Genomic DNA, 6,000 nt, shown 5'->3' with positions numbered 1-6,000 from the left:
AACTTCTCTTTCAGACTCCACTCTTGCCTAACACACCAAATGAAACTGCTTCCTCAGTCTACTTAAGTTACATTCCCGTTAGAATCAAACAATTATATAAAATATATAAAGAAGCATTATTAAAGAACCGCGGAGAAAAGTCATGGTGAACTCCAGTTTATTATGACAACCACACAGCCCATGTCTACTCCTGTTCCCACGGAATGGTGTTCCTCTTTGGTTTTTATTTGGTATTTCTCTATCTGCATAATGAAACCAGTAGAAATGTGTTTTTCATTGCAGGCTGGGGCAACAAACACTCTAGTATTTTCAAATTATTGCCATATATTCAGGGTTAAACAGTCCACTTCTGAAATGTAGACAGTGAGAAATAATAGAAATGATGGAGATGGCTAATTTGAATAATCTAGTTTATTGTATTATTGTTGTATGAGCTGGAGACAGGTACGTATCGTTTCTGTCAGCCTCTCTCTGTCTCTGGTAATGGTTTTGTAAAAGGTTTGTAAGGAATATAAGCCTTGTCTACACACAACGAAAAACATCTCTGGACCAAGTTGGGGAAAAAAACATAATATGATTGACATTGAAAAGTTGTATCACTTATCTATTTGATTTATACTTACTCATGCCATATATATTGTCTACTATAGAAAGAGCTTCATCCGGATCTGTGAAGATTAAATACAGCTGTTGATATGATTTGTATGAATGTGAAGCAAGTCTGCCTTGGACCAGAAAATGTTTCCTCCCTTTTTTGGATTCATTGAAGCAACTCTCTTACATTCCACTCTGTTTGTATTGTGTCAGTGTTTCCTTAGAAACCCTGGATGATACTGCCTTTCGATCACTGCATTGTAGCAATAAACACTTGACAATAAAATTACAGATGTGATTTATCATACATTTTACAATTTTTTTCTTTCCCCTGCATATTAAAACCTACTCATGTAGAGTACTAAAATATATGTTTGTAAACATGGCAGAAAGTAAGATACAGTAGGCACACCATAACACTATTTTGAGAGTCCCAAAAGCGTGTTTGTAGGTGCTCTACTGATTATCTACTGACACTCAGTAACATTTTAACTGACTAACTACTAACCTTAACATTTATCCAAACCTTAACCCATAACGTAAACCTTCTTCTAAACCTAACCCTAACCTTTGCAGCAGTTGTTCATCAACAGACAGTTTGTTGAAGGTTTTTCATTTGTAAGTATTACTGTCTATAGAATATCTATAGATGGAAATTGGAACTCTCAAAATGAAGTGTATATGCCCTGTTTCACTGGGGTATAAATATGAAGTGACTCATATGCCAAACTTCCCTTATTCATCAATCAACATGGTGAAGTTTAACAAACGTACAAATGAAATTACACAAAATGCTGTAAAAAAGAACTACTTGAAAATATCCATATTCACTATTGGGGCAATATGAAGTTTAAATCAACCACAGCTGTGACAAACATGCCTGGGAAAAGGACCCAAGTGTATTTTGCCTCACACAGTGAAGAGGATTTGAGGGGGGTTTACTAAGAATGTATGTGTGTGTAAAGTCTAGTGTCTGTTCAGACGATTTTAATGCTGCTTTATGGAGAATAGTGTATGGATCGGGTGGCTGGAGTCCCTAACTATTTTTAGGGCCACCCTACGACATTGGCTGGTGTAGAGGTCTTCGTCAAGAGGAAGATTTGCCCGAGTGGGGGTTAGGCAAATTTGTAACAGTCTCGCTCCTGACTACAGATGTGAGGGCTAGTTGATGGTGATCATTTAGGCAGGTTGCCTTTTCAATTTTGGGCACAGGGAGGTCTGTGAGGGAGAGGTGGAAAACACATGTCAACTGGCCTGTCAGTGCTCTCATACATTGTTATTCTGTCTGGCCCCGCAGCCTTGCAAATGTTAACCTGTTTAGAAGCTTTAATCAAATTAGCCACGGAGAGACAAATAGCATAGTCTTGTCAGTAGAGCAGGCGCTCCTATGCACGGTTCAGTGTTAATTGCCTTGAAGCAAGCTAGGCATTTAGCTCATCTGGTAGACTTGCTTTGCAGGGCAGCTAGCAGATGGGTTTTCCTTTGTAGTCTGTAGTAGTTTTTTCCAGGCACGCAAAATCCAACAACAACATGGCTTTGGATGCTGAATCAGGAATTGTTTTATTTTACCACATTTACTCCTTTATTGCAATAGCTGTGACATCTAGCTTGGTGTGGATTATAATATGAGGCTTGCAGTTAGGATATGAATGGTCGGAGTGGGGACAATGCCATTGATTCTCAGAAGCCAGACACTGAACGTGGTGAAGTCATCAGTGTTACTGGAAAAAAAACATTATCCAGTCTGTGTGTGTTTGTGTGTGTGTGTGTGTGTGTGTGTACAGGTAATGCCCTGTCTGTCTGATTTATTTTATGTCAGTGCCTCTTCACCTTTGCAGAGGAGGAAGACAAGGAGTGTTTCCTTTATCCCACTGGTACACCCAGCAGCCAGCCCGGAGACAGAATAGAAGAGGACGAGCCTCCCAACGGGACGAGGGAGCAATTTGACACGATTCAGACCTCATCTGGAACCCAAGCACAAAGCCCTCTCCCTGGCCTTCTGCTGGTGTGGACCATGATCCATTCAACACCCAGGTCCAGGAAGAAGTATGTTGTAAACAACACATGGGACAGATGAGGTTTGTTACTGAAATCTATATACAAGACGCAAATTCAAGTCAGAATGTTTTGTTACAATAATAGTGGGGACAAGACATCACATGTCACTCTGAAGAGAATAGGGAGGTAGGAGAGGGACTGCTGCTGAACACATAACCCCTACAGTCCTGTAACACGTGGCATGACTGAATGACTCACTTACTCACTGACTAACTCACTGACTGACTGGCTGACTGACTGACTCACTTACTGACTGACTGGTTGACTGACTAACTCACTGACTGACTGGCTGACTGACTGACTCACTTACTGATTGACTGGTTGACTGACTAACTCACTGACTGACTGGCTGACTGACTGACTGACTCACTTACTGATTGACTGGTTGACTGACTAACTCACTGACTGACTGGCTGACTGACTGACTGACTCACTTACTGATTGACTGGCTGACTGACTAACTAATTTACTGACTGACTAGCTGAATGACTAACTCACTGACTGACTGACTCACCAAATGGCTGAATGACTAACTCACTGACTGACTGACTCACCGAATGGCTGACTGACTCACTGACTGACTGACTGGCTGACTGACTAACTAATTGACTGACTCACTAACTGACTAACACACTGACTGACTGACTGACTGACTGACTGGCTAGCTGACTGACTGGCTGACTGGCTGACTGGCTGACTGGCTTACTGACTGACTGACTGGCTGGCTGACTGGCGACCACTTTGTGTTTGTGCAGTGATCAGTGGGGTTTAATGAAGCAGAGGAGCAGCTTTTTCTGCAATGTCTCTCTGTATGCCCCTGACCTACAGGGACAAACTGAGCCATTACAGGATGTTCTCCTCTGCTTCTCTCGTACTGCCTTACAGTGGGAAGGATACCAGCCATTGACTTCACTGTTACAGTCATTACTCACTACAGAGAAAGGTTGTTGAGCAAAAAATTAGGAAAGGGAGGGAGTGTGCTACATTATGTTCATACTAGCAACACCTAGAATGAAGTAATGTATTGGTCATGCATTGTAAGGAATGTGCTATTTTGGTTATTGGATATTGCATTCTGATGTTATAATAGCAAAGTAAAGATGACCGAACCAACAACAGCATGAAATTAAAGCCTGACCTTAAAAATTCTTGTGAAAAAACACAGCCATGCATTACTAAAACCCCACTCCCATTATTTCAAGCTCCTAGCCTATTCTAATTCCTGTCCCATTGAGGAGAAGAACAGAATGGAAAACGGTGTAAACACAGAATCTGACCCTGATGGAACGGTGAATTAATTGGCTTGGTGAATTGAAGAAAAATGTGCTGTGCCCACCCTAGCTGAGCTGGGAAAACCAGCTTTCCAATAGTCACATGGTGGTAGAGTGGATCATGAATTGGTGGAAGAAACACTATGGTAGAAAGAACAATAATTAATTGTCATGGGTGTGTGTGGTGCATTTCCTGGCCGTTATAGAGGAGCCATGACAAGAAATGTGTTGTTGCCAAGCCCTAACGAGTTTCAAAGTAATTAATATTTCTACAAACCTGTGTAACTTTCCACAAATAAAGATTATATTATATCTAGATACTTTAGTTGTTCACCCTCCACTGCATGTCTGAATGTACAAAGCTTGGTTCACATCCATTGCAGAGAATATCTTGGTGTTTGGCACACTGTATACAACTTTAATTGTGAGCAATGTTCATGCTCCCGTTTGATTGCTTTGTTCAAGATCATATGTATCCAGATCTTGTTAGGTTTGACCACAGTGATATACTATACTATTAAATTAACTTGTCTTTGAGAGAAACTGGAATTTTTCTTGTGACTGTGTAACTGTGCAGTCTAACTGTATAAGATGTTGTCCTGGCATTCACTTGAGACCAGAAAACAGATGAGAACCTTTCAGTATGCCAGTGTTTTAGTATCCCTGGGCTAGACCAGTGGTGTAGTGGTGCTGGAGAAGTGGATATTATCTAATCCAGTCCATGTAATGCCATGTTGGTTAAAAGCAAAACCTTAAAATCAGCCCTAGCCTTAACAGACAACCAGTGCAGAGAGGCTGGTAACATTTTATTTTGAGAGTCCAAAAAGTATTTCTGTAGATGCTCTACAGCAGTATTTCTCAACCCTGCTCCTGGGCGCCCCCCTGCCCTGCATGTTTTAGATCTCTCCATGCCCTAACATACCTGATGAAGCTCATGAAGGACTTGATTATGAGCTGATCATTTGAATCATGTGTGACAGGGCAGGAAAAGATTTAAACATGCGGGGCAGGGGGGTGTCCAGGAGCAGGTTTGAGAAATACTGCTCTACAGATTATCTACTGACTATGAGTAACATTTCAACTGACAGCCTACACTGTAAAAAATACATGTTATTTTATGGTAATTTACTTTCAATTTTACTTGTAATTTTCAGTATTTAACAATGACAGTAAAAACATTTTTGTAATTAGACATAAAACCTTTAATTTAATAAACATTTAATAGTAGTCCTGTAAAATAACTGGAAAAGTCTGTTATGAGGAAACACATGAAATACCTGTTTTTCCACAGACTTTGTCACGCTGTTTACAAAAATAAACTATAAACAAGGAGTATTTCATTTTTATTATGGATATCCCAGCATGCTGTTCACTTTGTTAATGTTAATATTTGTTGTAATTGATGAGAAGGTGACAGAGATTAGTTTTTTGTGCCATTTTGTTATTTATGTACACTTTTAACCTTTTGAATGTTTTGGGGGATTATGGTCAAGTTTGTTTGCCAACCATAGAAATGAAGAAAATTCTCTTGGGTGTTCTTTGCTGTTGTATAAACTGTTTTGAGGTGTCTGACAAAGCAAAGCTCTGACTCTTTGTATGTTTGCCAACCTTGTGCCTGGTAGGCTTTGGTACATCATCAAAATAGTAATAACTGATGTCCAATTATACTGTAAAATAAAGTGGGATGTTTTTTTAGTTCTCTGGTAGCAGGGGTGCTGGAAAATAAGTGATACCGCTATCCCTTCTTGTAACCGTATGGTTTATCTATGTTTTTCATCTGACAGCACTTTTCTGTTTTTCAACTGAATTTTTCCAGCACCCCTGCTGCCAGAAAATGATCCTTTTTTTTTACCTTGTGCTAACCCTAACCTAATGTTTCCCAATCCTGATTCTGGGGACCCCAAGGGGTGTACGTTTTTGTTTTTGCCATAGCACTCACACACCTGATTAAAACATTACCCAAGCACTCACACACCTGATTAAAACATTACCCAAACACTCACACACCTGATTAAAACACTACCCTACCCCTTACACACTTGACAGACATAATCAACCTGTCATCAAGTTTTTCATT

This window comes from Esox lucius, chromosome 2 (assembly GCF_011004845.1).
Source record: "Esox lucius isolate fEsoLuc1 chromosome 2, fEsoLuc1.pri, whole genome shotgun sequence".
In the NCBI taxonomy this organism is placed as follows: domain Eukaryota; kingdom Metazoa; phylum Chordata; class Actinopteri; order Esociformes; family Esocidae; genus Esox; species Esox lucius.
The sequence above is the reverse complement of the archived record's forward strand: the minus strand, read 5'-3'. Positions refer to the sequence as shown.